The sequence below is a fragment of the Euprymna scolopes genome, chromosome 5, assembly GCF_053919585.1.
Source record: "Euprymna scolopes isolate OS-2025 chromosome 5, ASM5391958v1, whole genome shotgun sequence".
Lineage (NCBI taxonomy): Eukaryota > Metazoa > Mollusca > Cephalopoda > Sepiida > Sepiolidae > Euprymna > Euprymna scolopes.
In genome coordinates this window covers 172,766,800-172,791,029 of record NC_136486.1, presented here as the reverse complement: position 1 = coordinate 172,791,029, position 24,230 = coordinate 172,766,800, and positions in this window count along the sequence as shown.

The following is a 24,230-nucleotide window of genomic DNA, read 5'->3' as shown; positions in this document are numbered from 1 at the left end:
TGTCTCTTGTTTTTTCACAAAAAAATTACACATTGTTTTTCCTAAAAGTACACAAAGCTTTTACAATTTAACCACATTTTAACTGTATATAATTGTTTAACCTATAAATTCATAACAAATATTTGATTGAGGTGTTTCTCTGGTAATTGTGACAAGTCTTCTCATTCACACTCTGTAACTAAAGTTTATATTTCTTTTCTATATCTTTTTTTTCTGTTTTACACATTGACTGCATATTTCAAAATCAACAATTTCTATCAGTATGTCGATTGAAATATTTTTTTTTCAATTTCCTCTGTTTTTTCTTATTTCTCTTAATTTAGCATAATATACAACTATACATACTTTTAATGTGTCTTTTTTCCGTTGTGTCTATATATATATATATATATATATATATATATATATATATCTTTTCACCGCTGTTCAATGAAAGGACCCTACGTTGTTTTCTTTTTTCTTTAATTATCTTTATCATCTTCATTTTTATGTGTAGTGTACGATATTTTTCTTTTCGTTGCTTCTATATAACATTTTTTATGGAAACCACAAGGTTCGAGGTTTATTTCCACACTCTTTCTGAGTGTTCTGGTTCAAGAACGGCACAAAATGTGTGTTGTTAAATATACGGCGCAGACATATGTTTTCTATGTCTCCCGTCTTAAATAATTTATTCGGCCGGACCCTTTTTCACGGCCCATATGGCATCATTCAGGGGTGTGGGTAAAGTAACCTCATGTTCGTTAACATCTCTCATTAAGCCATCCCATGCCAATATCTCCAAAAAAAATTTGCCGACCTCTCATTCGTCAGATTTCTGACTTCTTAAGTTCTTACGTATCAGCGGCATATATTCAATCTTTTTTTATTCTTTCTCTTACATAGTGGCCACGTCACCACTACACGTCCCCTCTTGCGTTGGAAGTTCTGTTACTCCCTAGACTGGGCATTTTCAATCAGTCGAAGCTCACAAACGGCCCTATCTTCAAGCTTAATCTATGTGGGTGCATTCTATCGCGCATCCTCGTTGCAGGTACAACACACCTTTTAAGCCCATAGGCCTGCAGTACTCCCGTCTTTATTGTATGCGCAAAATATGATATTTCAACCGTCACACCAGTCAGCTTAATCAAGCTACATACAGACGGCGGAAATAGCATTTTTCATAATCGAAAAGCCTATTAAAAAATCCCCCTTGCAGGGTCCTGTGAATCTCTTCCAAAAAAAGTTAACCACCTACGTAAATTTAAAACTGCCCCCTTTTTAAAATTCTAATTTTACTAGACCGAACATTTTATCTTAATCTAATCTTCTGATTTTGTTTGTTTCTTTTTTTTACTTACTATTTTGCAGATCACTGGAAAATAACAATTATACATTATATAATACAACATAAAATCATCAATACACATTTTTTCTAACAATGAACATTAACGTTTAAGTAATTACATAAAACAATCTTCTTTAGTCCTTAAAAAAATGTTCAAAAATGCCGTTAAAACTGGAAAAACAATATTCAGGATTTACAGAAACAGTCCATTGCTTCTGACCTGAGAAAGAGCATCAATTTTTTTTCTTTTTTATTTTCTTTCTTTTTTTTTAACCACTTCAAAACAAGAATGGCCATTTCCTCTATACACTTCTTCAACGGTGTAAATATTTCAAATTATGATTGACACATTTCCAAACAATTTCATTTGTGCATGTTCCCATTACATTTTCTTACTGTCTCATCGGCCCATTGCTTTAAACAGAATAACGTAATTCTTTGTTTTCCCTTCTAATTTTTACATTAAGTGATATTTTTCTTCGGTTCATATCGAGCTAATTCCTAATATGATAAACATTTTTTAACTATTTTCTATATATAAAGTTTTACACCTGTGTGTCTGTATATCTTTCTTTTCTTTCTTCGTTAAATGGTTGTACGTGTGTATTGCTTCTTTCCTATTGTTCTTTCTTTTTTTCCAGACATTTTATTGTGTTTTATGTGTTTTTCTTGTCTTTTTTTTCTTGACACGTAATTTCAGGACCCGCTTCCACGTTGTATTTTTCACCCCAGGTTCGATATCGCATCTTCGATGCAAACTGGTCAACGGACACCAAATGAGTGTTTGTTACGTTGTGTCATAAACTGGGGGTTTGTTGTATATTGGTTGAAACTGGAATGGAGATGATATATTAAAACGTGTCTATTTATAAAAGATTGGTACGTTGTGTGTGTGATCATTTAGTGGTCTTTCTATTACATATGTTCATATGCTGTTAAGTGTGAATATGTGTTACATGCATTTTCACATACCTTTGCTTCTTCGTTGGTCCATCTGGAAATTCTCGTCTGGGAGGGAAACATGATACCTGTTTTTGCGGGCGAATATTTATTTCACACCAAGACAAGAAATTGGTTCTATAGTTTATTTCACTTTCTCAGATGTTTTGCAGAAGGTGGAAAGTGAATTTGGCCTGTGGTTTCTTCTTTTAGGTCTTATTTCTACCACGTCAGCGTTCGTTCCCCACCCCTAGGCAGGGGAGGAGACAACGGCGAAGCCGTCCGTTCGGTTCTAAGTCCAAATACAATCTCCTCGATTCAGCTAACCTGATCACATGACTCACACACAATCCAATCAACTGATCTTAACTTCCTGTCAACGTGTCTACACTATAACTCACAATCTCTCTCTCTCTCTCTCTCTCTCTCTCTATTCGCTAACGACCTAATGAACTCTTTGAAAAATAGTCGTATTTTTATTTTTTTAATTCTCTCGGAAGTTCGAAAATTACAAAACCTACACCAAAAAATGTAGTGCAAAAATATTTTTAAAAAATTGCATCTTTATTGTCTATAAATGTTTTAGTGTTGCCAAATATTCGTATCAATATTACAAACACATTTCTTTGTAAAATAGAGTTTCTCCCCTTAGACGAATTAGTAAGTGTTTCATGTTGCCGACACAATTAATTATGCTTCCATAGCAATTTCATTAATTGATAATTAAAGTCAGTTGATATTTGCAACATGCTGCGTCGATGTGTATATTTTATTTACAGCAAAATTGAACTGAATGGAGCCAATGTAAATTGCTTGAATCCTCACTTCAAGAAACAGTTTTAAAGACAGTATCTATTTTTTATTCAATTTTTACCCCCAAAAGACACAGTGCCACTTTGAAGTAGGGGGCTCCTATCGAGGACAGAAGTTGCACGGGTATTATGAAGGGAGATGAGTGGCAAGATGTCTGTTCACATTACACTTGAACTTCTGCATGTCAGTACAGTTTGGAAAGTAGTTTAGCAGTTCTGGAGAATAAACTGTTGTAGTAGAAGGCTTTCTTACACCTAGAGATCTCTACTATGACGGGGTGGGATTTATCTGTGTGTCGGATTTGTCGGGGTGTTCACATCGAGAGGGTACGAGTGCTTGTATTTCGTCAGAGCATTCACCATAAAAGTACTTGTAGAACAGGAAGAAGGGTGCTACATTTGTTCGAAAGGACAGAGGCTGAAGCCTAGATGACAGTTCAAGACCTATTAGGTTGCCGACTCTCTTTTCTACCCTGTCCAGAACTGAAAGACAAGTAACAGATGCACCATCCCAAATGTGACAACAGTACTCCATACATGGGCGTATCGTGGCCTTATAGAGGTACAGGATACTTTCAGACGTAAGTAGTTTTCTTGCGCAGTAGAGATCCCACCTTCTTTGCAGCAGCCTTGGCAATGTTCTCAATGTATTTATTCCAGTTCACGTTCCCTGTAAACATTAGGCCAAGGAGTTTAAAGGAAGTACTTCCGGGTAATGTATTCTTGGCCATTGCTTTTGGTGGTAAAGAAGGTTTCTTGTTATATTAAAGGAAACCAGCTTAGTCTTGGCAGCATTGAATGTGATCCTCCATTTTTGTCCCCAGTCAACTACAGATTGGAGGACATCCTCTAGTTTTTCTGTCATTTCCTGCGATATGTGTTTATTTGTTTTCCCCTCGTGCCTGCTATAGAGTGTGATGTTATCAGCAACTATACCCATCTCAGAAACAATTTTATCAGGGACGTCATTTATGAATATCAAGAATAATAAAGGTCCAAGGATAGACCTCTGAGGTAGTTCCGAATTTATATCATGTTTAGATGTACGACTGTCGAGGACACCTCGGATTTTCCTCTTACTTAAGCAGGATTTTATTACATTTTATATTCTTCCAGTGACATTTTCCTTAAAAGACTATCGTGCCATACCCTTTCAAAAGCCTTAGATATATCGAGGGCTACCGCTCTACCCTCTCCTGTTTTGTCCAAAGAACGGTATATACCTTCAAATATTAAAGTTAGGATATCTTCTGTGACACGGGCTTGCCTAAAATCCATATTTATTGTCGGTCAGGTGTTAACAGCTGTAAGGTGATGGACTAGAGCTTGATTAATTAAGGACTCAAATATTTTGGCGAAATAGCGGCAGATGGCTAATGGGGCGATAATTTAATGAGTCAGTTTGTTCCCCAGAATTCCTGAAAACTGGTACCACAGAAGCGGTTTCCAGCAGTCAGGAAAGTATAATTCGTTATGAGAGATATTAGTTGTCAACAAAAATGCACTACGTTGAACGACGCTGAAGAAATAAGGTATACTCTCAAGGCAATACGTTTATGCATCTCAACAGACTTTGAAATAAGATGCAGTAATTTAAAATGTGACCGGATTAATAAGGACATCTTCCTAAAGTTAGGATAATGCAGCGAACCTACTTGAAGACTGACTTATTTAAAGTTATGGAACTTGGCGGACAATAACGAGCTTGCACTCGTTTCCTATTTAACTTTTTCTTAGTTTTCTTCCGCAAATTAACACCAATTATAGTCATAACTTTCATATAGCAAAAAAATAAATAAAAAACAAAACAAAAAACTTCGCAAGAAAATTATTTTTAATGAATTTTAAAGTACGGAATTACTTTGATATTATAACGTTCTATTATATTGATCCTCTCATTTCAGTTAAGTAACCACATTAATTCAAAAAGCGGTTAAAAATAGATATACAACAAATAAATTTTACCATAGTAGATAAAGGTTTCTTTGCAAGCTACCTGCTCTAGTTTCTAGTGTTTCATTTATTTGGGGGGGGGGGCGACATCCTTTCAATCACTTTTTTGTTTTTAGATCTTTAATAATTTTTGGAAGTAGGAGGCTACTGACGGGCTGGCCCAAATTATAAAAAAAAATATTATCACTACTTGAAAAATAATGCAACAAATCAAAGTACAATTTATTGAACCTATTAGGAATTTTAATAAATAGAAAGAAAAATAAATAACACTTTAAAAGTTAAAGAAATACTAAACACTAAAACTGTGAAAAAACACTCCAAAATATAGACAATTTGCAACCATACGGGCAATAGTTTCGTTTTCTTAGTAAGTAGTTTCAATATGGAGGATCCGTTTTACTAGAAGGTTTTATAAAACCTGAACACATAAAATCTTTATGCATTGACTTCGCTTGCATTTCGTTTTTGATAGTCTGGTACATTCGTGTTCAATCGCTAATAATCCGCTGTAATAACTAAATGCATTGTACAGTGTACAGATCGGCTGACTATATTGTTTTTTTCGGTGAATTTTTAATTGACGAAATAAATTCTTTTAGAAAAATCTAATTATTGTTTATTTTGTATTAAAAAATTTGTCGTTAAAATATGTTTGAAAAAGAATAAATTATTTTTGATTTTCTTAAACTTCAAATTTATAATATTACAAGGAAGAGCAGTTGAGAATTCAAATTATTTATCCAATTTACATGGAGTTCAATTTGAAATGCACAACCTGTATTAGATTATAGAGAATATGTACGAAATCCAGAGTTGAACGTATTTCATAACGCTTACACTACCATTTGTGAATAAAGTAAGTAAGGTCCTTAACTACATAACAGAAGATTCGTTGCGGAAATGCTTTTCGGACAGAAACTGCAGGTAAGTTCTGTTTATATTATCAAAACGTATTACCACATCTTAATTTATTCGAAAATCATCAATGTATGTGATAATGACAATTGAATAAAATCAATACCTTGCTTCTTTATTATTTGATATAATTGCTTTGCGTCATGATTATTTTACACATAAATATTTTATCATTTTAAACTTCTATTAAATAATCAGGGATTAGAATTTAAATATTATTTTATTTTAATGTAATAAAAATATAAAAGTAACTTTTATTAAAATTTCAAAAAATATTACCTATTGATATTTCTAAAAATCAACTAATGAGTTTTTATTGAAATTTGAAACAAACATATTTTCCTGATTTTCAAAGACTTATTGAATATATTCAGATAAACATTTGAATAAAAAACATCATATGCAGCGTTATATGATTTAATAGGAGTTTTATAAAAATATTATTTTCAGTGAATACAAAATACTTTTTCTTAGATTTCTATACTTAAAAAAGCTGCTGTCTGTCTTTTGAAATGTTGATTGGTTGAATTATAGCTCATACTATAGAGCATTTTGTTTCATTTAAACAATTTTTTTAATTAAATATTAATGAAATATTTATTTTCATTTAAAAATCTACATTGAATTCTGTCTAAAATATAAGAAATTATTATTTGGTACAAATAAAATCTTTTATCTCAGAAATTAAGAAACATTATTAGATATAACATAATTGTAATTTAGGTAAAAATGAACTAATTCAACAATATTCTTTCCTACGGTTTAAAAATGACAAGAGAAATTGGTTTACATTTCCCTTTCATTATTGGTTGTGACGATGTACCATATCTTAACAAAAATACTCTTTACATTATTCAGAGCTGATATCACTTCTACAACGCGTGACATAATTTCTGAATAATGTGCTTATATCCCATGAAATACAAATTCTTCAAATTAGACCAGAATATCCATTTTTAAGATAACCATCTAAATGAGAGTAAAGTCAGAAAATCAAAACCAATGTAATAAATTCCAACAATCAATATATTGTGAAGATAATAAAGATGCAGTTCATATTTCAACTAACTTTAAGGGGGAGGGCAGAGCGGTAGCTCTAGATATATCTAAGGCTTTTGACAGGGTATGGCATGAGGGTCTCCTCAGTAAAATCAGATCATACGGTATCACTGGTAGAATACTTAACATAATTAAATCCTTCTTAGATAAGAGAAAAATCCAGGTTATCCTCGACGGTCGTACATCTAAACAATATGATATAAATGCGGGAGTGCCCCAGGGTTCTATCCTTGGACCTCTATTGTTCCTGATATTCATAAATGACCTCCCCGACAACATTGCCTCTGAGATGGGTATATATGCTGATGACACTACACACTATGGCAGGCACGACAGGAAGACGAATGAACACATTTCTAAAGAAATGGCAGAAACACTAGAGGAAGACCTCCAATCTGTAGTGGAATGGGGACAAAAGTGGTTGGTCGCGTTCAATGCTGCCAAGACTAAACTAGTTTCATTCAATAATTACAAGAAACCCTCTCTACCACCCATAGCAATGGCCAACGACTCTTTATCTGAGAGTCCATCTTTCAAACTCCTTGGCCTAACGTTGACAGGAAACATGAGTTGGAACAATTACATTGAAAGCATTACCAGACCCGCTGCAAGAAAGATGGGCTCTCTTTACCGTGCTAGAAAACTACTAACACCCGAAAGTATCCTGTACCTCTATAAGGCCACCATTCGCCCATGTATGGAGTATTGCTGCCACATCTGGGCTGGTGCATCTGCTTCTAGTCTCTCGCTCCTTGACAAGGTTCAAAAGAGAGTCGCAAACCTGATAGGCCCTGAACTGGCATCTAAGCTTCAGCCTCTGTCCCATCGACGAAATGTTGCATCCCTCTGCCTTTTCTACAAGTATTTTAGTGGTGAATGCTCTGACGAACTGCAATCACTTGTGCCCCCACGACGTGTGCACCCTCGACAAACCCGACAGGCTGCTAAATCCCACCCCCACACTGTAGAGATCCGTAGATGTAAAAGATCTTTTTACTCCAATAGTTTCTTCCCCAGAACCGCTAGACTCTGGAATTCCATTCCAGGTCCCTGCTTCCCCAACAGTACTGACGTGCAGAAGTTCAAGTGTAACGTGAACGGACACCTTGCTGCCCAAATCCCTACATAATACCCCAGTAGTTGTTGCCCCTGATAGTAGCCTCCTACACCAAAGTGGCAATTTGCCTTGTTTGGGGTGAAAATGTAATTAAAAAAAATACTGATAAAAATGAAAATTGTTCTAACAAATAATACAATTCAATTATATAATGTATTAAGAATATTCATGTCATTAAATAGTAGGTTGGTGCAAAACCAATATCATTTTCTACGCATATGTTATTTTATATATATATATATATATATATATATATATATATATATATATATATATATATAGCAGTTCAGCCCTGCTTTGCTAGGGCCCTATGTACTGTTCATAATTTGCTCTACGTGTGATTACACTTTATGTAAGATTTCAAATGTTTAAACCAAAATTTGTTTGAGTAATTTCGTAGAGATCGCAGAAATCATTTTTTTTATTTGACTCCAATTTTGATCCATCAACATTTAGTATTTTGGTCTCAAATCAGAATGTAAAGTTTTACCCATGCCTAAGTAGCCTAAATCTAAAATTTCAAGTCTTTAGACCTACAATTGGCGGAGGAACTTGGTAGAATCTGCAAAGGTCAACTCTTTACACTTTGACCTTTTGTGCAGCCAAATTTCCGTTCCAAAAGTGATTAAAGCACTTGCCCTATCTCTGAATACCCTTTATGTAAATTTTGAAATGTTTAGACAAGAAATTAGCTGAGTTATTTGGTAGAAACCGCAGCGGTCATTTACTTTAAGTTTGACCTCAGTGTTGACCCATTAATATTTTTTTTTTGTTCAAATCAAATTATAAAGTTTGTATCCATGTCCAAGTAACCTACATTGAAAATTTCAAGTGACTGAGAATTGGCGGAGGAGTTCGGTAGTGTTTTCAAAGGTCAAACCGTTGAATAGAACCTCTTGACAGCCACATTTCTGAGCGAAAACCGATTAAAAAGTGTTTCCCAAATCTCAATACACCTTATGCCAATCTCGGGTCTACTTTTTAGCGTAAACTTTAAGTATTTACTTCAACAGTGCTCAATACATAGGTAGAACTAGGTAGTAAGTTATCATATATATTTTATAACTTACTATATATATAATTATGTATAAATATATATATATATATATATATATGCGTTTTTGTGTATTGATATTCATATACAAAACTATTTCACTTTTCTAGATATATAGATTTCTGAGTTAATTCATCGATATATATATATATATATATGTATATATATATATATATATATATATATATATATATATATATACTAGTAGTACCATTTTCTTGTTCAAGTTCAAACTAGGACGAAACGCTTCCAGGACAGCCTGTGATACCAATGATGCGTTTTCACCATGAACCACTAAGAAAAGTGTGGCAAAACTGTTGCATATGAGACCATATTAGAGAGATAGACGGGTGGTGACATTCATATTGATAAGAGGAATACATTTATACAACTATTACAGAGGGGGAGAGAAGAGAAAATACATTCAAACCTTTTACAGTTCTGTGGATGTTCCTTCTTTTAACATATATTAGAGTGGAGAGAGATTGATCAGTTCCTTAACACCGCAGGGGGCAGTCATTACTTAAATGGAGAGGGGGAGGCATTACTTAGATGAGTTATACACAAAGTTCATTATAAAGATGAGTGGGAACAATGTTCATATAAATGATTTCACATTACCTTCAATTTGGTAGAAATACGACACGAAGACGGCAGTTACAAAAATATGAGATGTTCTTTTATTCTATTTGAAAATATTGCACAAGTCACTTTGATTAAATCCAAATTTCTGTAAAAAAAAAAGTAATGCCTCATTACAGTTCCATTTCTTGCAGTACTATTTCTCACACAGTTCACCATATTTGTCTACAAAAATATTTATATTTAATTCCGGTTTCGTCGAAAGTAATATTGTATTAATAATTCTACTGAAAGGGCATTTTATTGTTTGATTACATCATGATGTTTTTAACTACCCTGAAATTTCCACAGGTTCTGTTAGATTACTATTAATGCAATGCATTGCATTTTTAAACGTTTTTGAGTGATCCAATGTTATACAAATGTCGCAAATATTTATATTTTTACAAAGTTATGTCTAAGGAAAAAAATCTAGACAAAATCTATTTCATATAAAACAAATAATACATTTACTTATTTCTATTATTCCTCTGGCTAGACCTATGCTTTTGTGGTAATGCAGTAGTTTGGGCCAAACTGAAGTTGACTCCTAAACTGAAAGCATAATTCAATGCGGAAAGAAAACATGAAAATAAAACAACAACAACAACAACAAAAATGAAATAACAGAGAGACAATAAGACACTGCTCCCTGGTGTTACCCGCGCATGGAACATTTCTAAGAAGTTATCAAATTTTAATACCTTTGTATTCAGTACTGCTGTTTCTTCCCAACAGTATGGCACACTCTTCTTCCATCAGTTATATATATATATATATATATATATATATATATATATATATATTATATACATATATATATTGTTATTCAGAATGTCTATAATATAATTCTAATACGAAATAATATTTTAATAGTGCCAATATTTTCTTATTAACGTATGCTACCTTGCAATTTGTGGCACAAGACATTTGAACCTACCGTAACTAACCCTCTCACGGAATACTGTCTACGAGGGATATTTTTCATCTCTGACAAAAAAAAAAAAAAAAGATTTACAAAAGAAATACTAACACCCGCTGAAAACTATTTAAAGTCAACACTTACTTATCCTTTAAATGAAAAATCTATTTTGAAAAAAAAAAAAAAACTCAAAGAGAAACACTCCATTATTTTGCTTTCTGATTTCTATAATATCTCTGATGTCATATAAAAGAAGAAGTGTATGTGTGTGTATGTGTGTAAGTTCGTTTTCTATGGACTCGAAAATGGCTGAGTCGATTTTTATGAAATTTCACACGAAGGTACTTTATGTGTCTAGCGGTGTTCTTAGGTAGGGTTTTATCGGAATTTCATTAATTAATGTTAATAATCGAAATAATCCAATGAAAAAATAAAACAGGCGATTTTGACCAAAGTCACAACCTTACATAGCCTAATATCAAAAGTTCATTAGAAAAGTTTCATTATTACAGAAATCGAAAGGCTCGGTATAGAATAAACAGTAGATTTTTTTATATGACAGTGTACGTTCATAATGTTTCTGTTGAAAGCACAATTACACTAGGATAAATGACATTTTCATTTTACACTTTACTTCAAGCGATTATTACCGCACAACTAGTAATGTGAGACAGATGAACTCCACAGTAGATTCTTTGATATGACAGGGGTGCGTTCGAAACGAACGCTTCTGCTTGGAGCAAAATCGAATCATGATACTCGACTCTTGTATTTGGAACATTAATGCAAGTCATTATACATAAAACCAATTCATGAAATCAACAGAAACTTCTCTACAGTCAATCGAAAACTACACTATCTTGTGAAATGAGTCAATGTGAATGGCATGTAAAGCTTGTGCCAGCAGAATAGCGATATGTCCTCAATAAAAGCGAACAATCAATCGATTGAATTGAAAATTAGGGCTTTCACCGATTTCGATATCCATAAAAAATATGGGAGTTATAAACATTTGTTAATCCTGGCTAAATTACTGACAAGGTTGGGTTGCGCTACTAGAATATATATATATATATATATATATATATATATATATATATATATATATATATATATGTGTGTGTGTGTGTGTGTGTGTGTGTGTGTGTGTGTGTGTGTAGTACGAAAGTACATTGTCATTTGTACATGCGCGAAAGTACATTATCATCTCTTTGAACCGCGCAATAATGCTCACACACACACACACACACACACCCACATATATATATATATATATATATATATATATATATATATATATATATATATATATATATACATTCATTCGTGTCTATATCGCTGAAGCGTCATCTAAATTCATAATAATTGTAATTGCATTCCTGTTTTATGTCAGTCTTTGCAGCTAAATGACGCCGTTAAATTAAAAGTGTTTCAATATTCAAAGGGAAATAGAAAGGAGAATTTTCAAGTAGATAAAATGAATGCTGGTTTTGTTGAGTTTAACACGTTTTTTTATTGCGCGAAAGTACATTGTCATTTCTTTGAACCGCGCAACAATGCTTATGTTTTTTAGATTAAATTTCCTTTTTACGTTCACATTATTTAGAAGAAACATCAGCAGTTTGGTTTAATGTATGCCTACGCGTATCCATGAAATGCGAGCAGATATTCACGCTTCGAGCAAGATAGACGTGGCTGTATTAACAACAAAGGATGTCCCGGCAACTTAAAATCCATCTCATTACCAGACGTATTTTGTCTTCATGAACCGGAGAAGAAAATTAAAATAAATAAAACGCGTTCACATGAAATCTGTTAGGAATGTTATTTCGATTTCTTCAAATGGATAGCAATAAAATATAAAAAAAAATCGATAAAAAAAGATATCTGAAGTACGTTGAATCCAGGAATAACTGGCCGGGCTTGTCTACTTAAACAGATACAGATGGTAGCATAATAAATCTTTTCGTTATCACATTCCTTGTTACAGACAGTTAAATTTCTGCCCTGTCTCACAAATGAACAGGACGAACAAACCTCACATCTAGATCTATTTCTGACCATAGTTCCCGATGATTGTGTAACAAATGCACGTAGCAAGCTGGGAAATGCTGATCACTTTGTGATAATTGTAGAAATCACTCTGAACTCGAAGTTGAAGAGCCATTTGTCTATGACACTTTTCATGGAATAGTATTTTCTCTTCCTGCGAGAAGGGCCGCAAATGAGACTACCGAATAGTTCAAAGCAGCAATTTTAGCACACATTTTTACACAGAAATAATTTATCAAACCACACTCTTCACAATGGTTCACCTCTGATTGTGCAACTGCTATCGCTCAAAGGCAGCATGCATTTTCTAGATTTATAAGCTAAAGTTAAGCTAAAGCTTTTAGAAGCTTGAGATAATTGTACGAGAGAAATAGCCGCAGCCAAGAGACAGCATTCTGAAGTCATCAGAAAACGAATCGCAAAAATTAGGACTCGTATTTGGAAATTTTAAAACAGCGTAATAAATAGGGAACAATCGACAATTCCCCCATTATTAAACAACCCCTCATGAATCACCCCACCCCTCATGAATTTCCTTTTGCAGACAGCATCCACACTCGCTGACCTGAAAATCTCCCCTTCTCTTGTTCGTGATGCTAAAAGACAAATAGAGACACTTCGAAGGCATATGGGACCGATCTTTTTCCTACTATACTATTAAAAGATGATCAGCTGAGGTTGATCCGGTTCTTTTCAAGCTCTGCAATAAATTCCTTACCGAACTTTGGTTTCCCCACTGTTGAAAAATAACTTCTGCTGCACCAGTTTGCAAGAATTCTGATTGGAGAACTGACCCACTTAATTATCGCCCCATGACTTTTCTCTATCTCGTCGCCAAAATTTTTGAGTCCTTAATCAATCAAGAAGTATCCCCCACTTCACACGATAAATTCTTATCTCACCGATAGTATAGTTTTAGACCACCCTGTTCTACTTCAATTATCCTATGTTAATCTTCGAACGTATATACCAAGCACTTGACAAGGCAGGTTAAGCTAAGTTTGTTACTTTAGACATATCTAAGTCACTTGACAGGGTTTGACACGATGTTCTCATAAAAAACAAATCGTATGATATTGTTGGACATACACTCAACATAATCTAATCTTTCTGAGATAAGAGAAAAATCCAGGTTGTCCTCGATGGTCGTACATCAAAACAACATGATATAAATACGGGTATGCCACAGGGGTTAATCCTTGGACCTTTATTATTCATGACATTCATTCTACTCTACCGGTTTTTATGGTAGGTAAGATAACGTACAGCAGTTTCACGTTTCATTTAAAAAACATTGAGAACCAGATCTCATCTGCCACAAACCAGTTTACATCTTTTCCTTTCTATTTTTTCGTACGTAAAACTAAACGAAACTCCCAGGAGAAAATTACCCTTTCACTGAAACATATAAGTATATAGCTGGTCTCCAACAAGCTACAACACGGTCGTTTTCAAGTCAAATGAAAACAAATTATTGTTGGGTTTTAAATATAAATTCTGTCGAGTTCAACCTATTGTTTTTACCCTTACAGGTTTGATTTAAAGTACACCTCACACGTCGATTAAACTTTTTCATCGCTTGGTATTTGGGCGTTGGCATGGTTTTGCATATTTTTATGTAGTAATTAGAATTACTAAACATAATTATTTTCTATATTACTAATTAAAACAATTAATTAAAAGCATAAGAAATATGAGATAATAATATAACATGAATTATTAAAAAAGAAATATGCAAATTAGTAATGCTGTTACTGATATAACATAGTATGCGCATTTTCAAACATGTAAGGGAGCTGTTAAAATGTTGTTACAAAATATATTTTTGACGTTACCGTTGGTTCGAAAAATATAATTTTTAGTTCTTTTTTGAATAACACTACGTCTACATAGTCTCTATCCCTACCCATTTCCTAATATATAAAGATCACATTGTGTGTTCGTGAGTTTCTCACTCATACATTCCGAATCAGCTGGGCCTATATTTCGCAAATTTTGCACACGGATAATTTTTAATTTTTTGCAGTTGTCTTTGATATGTTTTGTACAGAAATCCATCTGACATGTATCGAAATCGAAAATAATCTGATCTAAAAATAGTATTCATTCTCTTATAGATAAAAATAATTTAACAGGAGAATATTGTACGTTACACCAGGTTAACATACACCACTGTAACGTAAAATATATCCCTGTATCTTTTTCTCGAAGAGAAAAAAGGTTATTCCTAAGATCGTCAAGCCCAAATATCAGCTGACATCTTATGGTAAACACAAACGGACATAATTTGGTGAACGACATTATCTTTATTTATTTATTTATTTCTATTTTTTGTTTGCGAAGTCGTTTACCGGGCAAATTATTCCACTTAATATGTAATATTCAATAGAGGATGGCTTCTCTAATAATACATACGCAATCTGCATAAATTAAAATATCTTTATTTTAAGCGTATTGCACCACTAGGCCACGCAGCACGTCCAACTAATAATAAGCTAAAACAGAAGATATAGAATTTAGCCGCGTATTGACTTTACTAATGCTTAGAAGATATGCCACAGAATTCCATTGTGTAAATGTAAACAAACATTTTCTTTTTACAGTTTACTTTGATCACTTTTTCGTGTATATTTTAATCCTGCTATATTACGCAGAAATATACTTTGTTGGATTGATTAATCCTAAAATGTGCTATGGTAATATCAATCAGCAGCAATATATCAATAACGGTACGACTCGGCCAATCAGTCACAAAACTATATATGTACGTGTCACATCCTCTCCCTATATACTCATTATAACTGTATATCTGTGTGACCCTTTAAAGTAATCATGTCATTTGCCACTGATCTCACTTAATTTATTATACGCATATCTGTACTTAGCATAAAACCTATATAAATTATATTGAAAAGTAATCTTATTATAGTTAATAATATTATTTCTACAAAAACAATCATAACAAGAGTAATAACAATATCAGTATATAAGAAAATAACGATTTGTTTGGAAATTTACTTTCGGAAATCTTGTAATTCGCTATCCATTTATATTGTTCTTCAGCCCTCATCTAAATTAGTGCTTTTTTAACGGGAGGACACTTGCATTTTTGTCAGAAACTATTAATATCTGACTTCTTGTTGACTCGTATTTGACATTAAAATAGTTTTTATTTTATTATTAGCTACTTACATCGATAGGTTTAATGTATTATCTAGAGATGTTTCTATAAAAATATTATTGTGGCATAATAAATCTAGAACAATGTGTTATTTTTAAACGTAGAATTCGACCATATATTTAGACTATGGTAATATATTAATGGTATATATAAATATGTGTTTGTAGAAATTCGCACACATCAATATCGAACTAGTATCAGATGTATCAATACATTTTTTATCAAATCCGTCCTAAATCAGGCTATATGTTACGATTCATATTAAATCGGATATCTGACGGTTCGTCATAATTCAGTTTAAATAAAAGTTTACTGTGCGGTGTTAAAATTACGTTTTAAATAGGATACCTTTTGATAAGATATATGAGATGGACGTTTTTAGTAGTATTTTGATAACTACTAAATCATTATATAAAATCGACTCATAGTAATTACTAGGGCTACGAAAAAAGCATATTCTTTTCATTGTTTTGACACTCGAGTATATATTCGACACAGTTAGACACAATTAATAAACCGAGAACCACATCACTCTACATAAAAAGCAAATCAGCTATCAAGGGATGCACACCCGAGAGTATAAAAAAATGTAAAGAATATATATATTTTTCCATGGAGGTCACCACTTATTAAGGCCAGAAGGCCACTCAGGTATAACGATTATTGCGTGTACAGTAATCAATGAGATAGTATTGTAGTAATCATTAGTATTGGGGGTTTTGATAGAGTGTCTTACTTAAGGGGGCGGTTTGTCAGGAATTTGTTTATGCTGTACTTGAAGACGTCCAAGTTGTAGTCAGGTGGGAAACAGGCAAGCGGCAGAGAGTTCCACTGGCGTGCAGTTCTAAGAAAGAAGCTTTGCTCATGGCATCTATGTTTGTATTTAGGCACAGATAAAGAGTGGGGGAAATTATTGACAGCAGTTTCAGCCAGACGGGTGTTTCTCGTGAAAGATTGGCGAATGGGGGGGACGAGGGATTGGAGCTCAGACGAGTACCTGCCATGGAAATAACGATAAAACAAAGACAGGCTCACAGCTCTCTTTTATGGGAGAGAGGTTGCAGGGAAGAGAAAAAGGCATTCCCTACTAAACCACGAAGTTTATTTTGTACTCTGTCAAGGCAGGATAGGCTGTTTTTAGCAGCTCCTGTCCCGATGTGGCAGCAGTACTCCATCCTTGGACGTACTCGGCTTTTATACAGATAAATAGTTGCATTAGTAGTGAGATATCTTCTGAGGCGGTAAAAGGATCCCACCATTTTCCCAACGTCCCTGGCAACAGATTTGATGTACGTGTTCCATTTCAGATCAGGAGTAAAGGTCTAGCCCAGAAGCTTGTCAAAACAAGGAACCTCCCCAAGACGAGAGCCATCCATTTACATTGATGCCAGATGGGGATCAGAGCGTTGATAATGTAAAGATAGAAGCTTGGTTTTGGATGCATTAAAACTGACCAGCCACCTCTTCATCCATTGTACCACGCGCTTAAGATCAGAGGAGAGAGAATTAGAGAGAACTTTGTTCATTTACGGCCTTTGATGTGTTGCCATAAATGGTCGTGTCATCAACATAGATGTCAACGAATGATTTATGTATGTGTTTTGGTCGTTTACCTTAAGACACCAAACACCGACTTGCATTTATAAAATATCAGTTTATTGGGATATATTGTGAGATTAGCTTAAAAATATTATAGATAGCAATAAAATATAAAACTCAATGAACAGCCATCTGAAGTATATTGAATCCAGGAAAAGCTGGCTGACATGATTTTCTTGCAATTACAAATAGCTGTATACTGTTTAAAAAGCCGTGGGTGTATAGTTTACTCATATTAAATCATGACTTATGACAAGAAGTATCAGACAGGGGTTTACAAAATAAGATTACGTAAAGCTGTACTAAGACCATCTATTATGAAAGTAAATCTTACGAATATTTTGCGGTAATCTAATATATATATAAAGTTTTGTTTGGATATTAAATCTTAAGAACATTGTTTAAGAAGGTAAGGTATTTAATGACAGTGCAAATGGAATGTCTGGATAGAACTTATAAATATAACAATAGCTGAAGAATAATGTCGTGCATTTTCTAGTCTACTGGAGATGGTGAAATGATTCAATCTGACAAGCATGTTAATGTAATAAGGTATTCATATTAGGAATAAATGTCTACGGTCATCTCTTGACAAAGACGGTATAGCCGATAAATCGATGCGAGCTCATCCGACAAAAGGATAGAACGGTTATAGATGAAATGCTAAATCGATCAAACAGTGACCGTCTGAAGACTTGTTAAAGTAATGTTCTGTTCTAGATATATTTCAAAATAAGATTTAATAAAATATGTTTAATAATATGACAAATTAAGCATTCTTAATAACCCGGCTAGCATGGTCGCTGCCATTAATATTTACATTTTCTGTGTTCTAGATTTTATCGTTGACATTTTATGCCTGGTAAAAACAAGATACAATATAAATAATAATGTCGTTGCAAACTGTTTTATTGATAATATATTCATTTCTATGTATTCAAATGGAAATAATTATTGTCTATTTTCAAAAAGGAAATTTTGCGTAATATCTTGATCTGTTTCTAATGGAGTCATGTTGTGTGTAGCAATTAATTACGGCTAATATATCGGTTATTTCTTATTAAAAATATGTCCGTCATTTAAAAAAAACTCATTTGTTTATTTTATAACCGTATACATTGGACTCATGCTATTTATCTATAACAAACAATTTGTTTTTTATTAAATTTGCTTGAAAAAGTTATTTTTCGTACAATTAAAATTTAAGTCATTATGTCTGTTTAAATATCACAACATAAACCATCTCTTATATTTGCTATTAACGTTCACGCATGCACCTAGAAAAAAAGTGTTTCTTACTTTTGAGTACAATACTTAAACAATAATTACTGCGGTATGAAAGAAGTGAGTGGCTGTCAATTTGGCCCAGAAGTAGAAATAGAGATCGTTAACTTCTAGCCCCGTTTAAACACTTACCCTTATGTAAAATAATTTGTGTAAACTATTATAGTATTATTAGTCATTTCAATATATATATATATATATATATATATATATATATATATATATATATTTTATTCAATTTTCACCCCAAACAAGGCACAGGGGGCTACTATTAGGGAATTAATTAGCGGGGTCATTATGAAGGGAGAAGAGTAGAAAGATGTTTGTTAACATTACACTTGAACTTCTGCATATCATTGCAGTTGGGAAAGCAGAATCCCGGAAGGGAGTTCCAAAGACCCGCAGTTCTGGGGAAGAAACTATTGGAGTAAAAGGCTTTCTTGCACCTAGGGATCTCCACTGTAAAGGGATGAAACTTAGTAGCTTGTCGGGTTTGTCGGGGGTAGTTACGTCGGGGAGGTACAAGTGTTTGCAGTTCTTCAGAGCATTCAGCATTAAAGTATTTGTAGAACAGGCAGAGGGATGCAACATCTCGCAGATGGGACAGAGGTTGAAGCCTAGATGACAGTTCAGGACCTATCAGGTTGGCGACTCTTTTTTGAACCCTGTCCAGGAGCGAGAGACAAGCAGCAGATGCACCAGCCCAGATGTGACAACAGTACTCCATACATGGGCGAATGGTTGCCTTATAGAGGTATAGGATACTGTCAGGCGTAAGTAGTTTTCTAGCACGGTAGAGGGAGCCAACCTTCCTTGCAGCAGCCTTGACAATGCTCTCAATGTATCTATTCCAGTTCATATTCCCTGTAAACGTTAGGCCGAGGAGTTTAAAAGAAGTACTTTCAGGCAATGTGTTCTTGGCCATTGCTATTGGTGGTAGAGAAGGTTTCTTGTAGTTATTGAATGAAACAAGCTTAGTCTTAGCAGCATTGAATGAGACCAACCATTTTTGTCCCCATTCCACTACGGATTGGAGGTCATCCTCTAGTGTTTCTGCCATTTAATTGGATATGTGTTCATTTGTTTTCCCCTCATATCTCTTATAGAGAGTGGTGTCATCGGCAAATATACCCATCTCCGAAACAATATTATCAGGGAGGTCGTTTATGAATATCAGGAATAATAGAGGTCCAAGGATAGACCCTTGAGGTACTCCCGCATTTATGTCATATTGTTTGGATGTATGTCCGTCGAGGACAACTTTGATTTTTCTATTACTTAAGAAGGATTTAATTACGTTATGAATTCTTCCAGTGATTCCATATGATCTAATTTTCCTTAGAAGACCATCGTGCCATACCCTGTCAAAAGCCTTAGATATATCAAGGGCCACCGCTCTACCCTCCCCTGTTTTATCCAATGAACGGTATATACGTTCAGAAACTACAGTTAAGATATCTGCTGTTGAACGGGCTTGCCTGAATCCATATTGTTTGTCAGTCAGGAGTTTAGCAGCTATTAGGTGCTGGACTAGGGCTTGATTAACTAAGGACTCAAATATTTTGGCGAAAAGCGGGAGGAGGCTAATGGGGCGATAATTTAGTGGGTCAGTTCTTTCACCAGAATTCTTGAAGACTGGTACCACAGAGGCGGTTTTCCAGCAGTCGGGAAAACAAGATTCGTTAAGGCATTTATTGTAAAGTTTGGACAGAACTGGAGCAACCTCGGCAGAGCATTTTTTTAATAGCACAGCCGGGATGAGATCTGGTCCACGTGCTTTTGAGGTGTCTAGGTTTTTATAATAGCATATGATTTGTGCAATGACGGGATTATTGTAAATAATGATAACACATGTATATTAACAAGTGTGCCGTAGGGATTGAATATAGGCATTGAAACTTGCTTTACTTAAAAGGGGAAATGCAAAACCATACTATATTAAAACCAATTCAATACAGCGTTGTGGCCTCTTTCTATACATTGCCATACCTTGATGCTCTTTTACTTTTAAATTTGACTAGCATTATGGCGGCGCCTGGCCTTACCCGGTCGTAAAATACGCTTAAATCTGATATTTTACTTTATCCAGATTTCGTATATATCATTAAAGAGTCGTGATTTCAAAAGTAAAGAAAAATACTTGGGTGTCATCAGCTAAAATATAAACCTAAAACAATGGTTGTAGCATTAAACGCTGGTGACGTTACAACGGCCTTAACTTTATACACATATATATTGATTAAAATACACCAAGATTAATGTACAAAATGTATGAGGATATCTTTAGATTTTGATTATTTTAGACCCTTTAAACCTATTTTATTTGCTCAAGACTAATAAAAGAACGATCTATAAAAAATCCAATAATATGAGCCGCCAACCCCCGCTGTGAGACTTTTAGTTTCGGAGGGATAGAGTATGAAAATATGGATACAGAAAGACAGACATAGTGCATTTGGTAATGGTGCATAAATCGAAAACCTAAGTTTCGAAGATGGTGGCAGGTTTGTCGATTAAAGTATGGAAGCACAAAATTGATACAATACTTTCGCTGTTCCTCCAAACTGCTAACTTATATATTTTGGCAGAATATATATATCTTTTTGTTGATATATTTTTCCAACATATTTATGTTTTTGTTTCAAATATAGTCACGTTTTCCTTTTTAAATGCAGTATATTTAAAACAACTTTATTTATTTATACTTTATTTAAAAATACGGAAACTATTTTTATCATTAGATTTTGGGTTTGTAATCGCCTATCTTTTTTCAAATAGCTACATTTATGCCAAATTTGTTACATATGACTATGCAGTTAAAAACACAACATTAATTGATAATGAGAGTTTCCGTATTTTTATATATTTTATTAAAGGGGGAGTGAAAAAAGCTAAAATACTGTTAACTATAAATAATATTATTTTTAAATCGGCGACGATCATAATACACTGTACAGATTAAAATAAAGTATATGTAAATCTTCTATAATATAAAGCTGAACGTCTGTGTATGTGTGTGTGTGTGTGTGTGTGTGTGTGTGTGGTCACGATTAGGCTCCTATATGTTTCACTGTTTAAAAAAAAACTGATTACATATAATGATAGAAGATGTATCGAAGATCAAGAATGGGTATGTTTGATCTGGCAGACCGGTGGTTCATAAAAAATGTGGGGTCTGCGTTCGCGCCTGGCCGCCAAAGTATGGAAAAAAAATAAATAAAAAAAAAAAACGTTTACAGGGGTTTTGATATAGATGTACATAAGAATACTTTGATAAGTATGTTTCAGCTTAAATAGGGATAGTATAATAAAATTATAGCGTCTGCTTTCGCGCCTGTACTCCATGGAAATATGGCACAACTTTAACAAAGACTTTTCATATCTATTTGTTCAATATGAAACACAATTATCAAAGTATAGTCATGTATACTTTGATAATTATGTTTCAGTTTGAAGAATTATGGTATAATAAAATTATTGGATGTTCGTGCGCACCTGACCTCCATAGAATGTAAATAGGTCACAAAGTTTAACACTCTTTCGAAAATAGATAAATAGATAAATAATAAAAAATAAGAACGTTACCTGTCATCGTGTAAAAAGAAGAAAAAACCCTGCTCACGTGATTACGTGCTTTTTAAAAAAACATTTACATAACCTTTTTATTTTTATTTATATACCTATTTAAGCTTTTTTGTCAGTTTACTAGAAGGAATTCAGTTGATTACAATCCTTTCTGCGTGTTCTTTACATTACAATAGTACGGCCCTGAATCCGACGATGCAATACTACACCATTCAACACTGTAAAACTGAAACGAAGCTATTCTGCTTGAAAAGGACGCCATTTATTCTTATTCTTATTTATATCGATTGTTTGATTAAAAAAAAACAAAAGTAATAACGTGTTTACTTTTTTAATATCCCATTTTGCTGTTTCGGATTATTTTACTAAAGTAAGTAAAACTTCATTATTTTTCAAAACTGTTTTTTGTTTCTTTGTTTTTCGATATTTCGTCGATATTATTTAGTAAGAGTGTTTAGCAGAAAAGCCAACAAACGACTGCCCGAAAAATAAATATACAAGAATAAATAAATAAATGAAATTGTTTTTAATGCTCTTTATTTGAAATAATTTCAGCGACCCGAAATTAAAACGAAATTTGAGGCGATAACTGCTTAAATGAATTTTAATATAAACTACACATGCCATAGTCGAATATTACTCAAGCACAAAATAACTGAAAACATTAGAATATGTTTTTAAATATTCCTTATGTTGACGGAACTCTCTTAAATTGTTAACACAGAATGCTCAGGTGTCCCTTCTTCAAATTGAAAACGGGGCTCTCAATTTCAAAGTCGCTGCCATTTGATTTTTTTTTAACCGGTTCGTGAAATATTTTTTTTTTTACAAACTACTTAAAAATACAAAGCAATGAACTTTTCTACTATAAAACTTTTATTGACTATAGTAAAATTTATTTCTTGTATATATATATATATATATATATATATATATATATATATATATATATATATATATATATAACATTTTCTCTTTGTAGGGCAACATCATTTTGTTGGTAACTCTTGGCTACGAATGGAAACAAAGTTGATATAAGAAAATATATTTTTGCGAAAATTATATTTATTTTCATCATATTTTGCTTAAGGTAAAATTTTTGAGTATCAAAACCTATCTCTTTACACCCCCCTCCTTTTCATAACCTATCATATGTTCATCAATCACAGTTCATTTTCTGTAGGCTGTTTTTGAACCCAGTCAACGACAGGTACTTCTGCTAGTAAAATATATTTAAATATACTACTTTAAAAATAGAAAAAGTCCATATGTTAGAAAAAATAAATTACCAACAAAATCTTAATATTTTGTCCAAATATATATACGTAAGCAGTTTTGAAGAATAGCAGAATTATTGTATTAATTATTTGTTTTCCTACCTCAATTGACACAGTTGCCGCCATCATTGAAACAACGGTCTCGTTTTATGCACTGTTACGATGCTTTTTATATATTTTATTTGCAGGGTGTACCACCGGCTTTGCCCGCGTATAAAATACGTTTAAATATGATATTTTATTTTGTCCAGATTTCGTATATATCTTTATAGGGTTGTGATTTCTAAAAGTAAAAAAAAAATCCGACGTATTTGAGTGTCATCAACTAAAATATGAAGCGAAAGCAAAATTGTAACGTTCTAAAATGGTGACGTTACAATTGTATTAACATGATATGCATATAAATTGATTAAACATAAAACAATAATCATAAACGTAGATAAATATACAACATGCATAACTATTCTTGGAATTTTGACCCATTTTGACTACTTAGAAACTATTTTAACCTACACCTAAGAGCCATA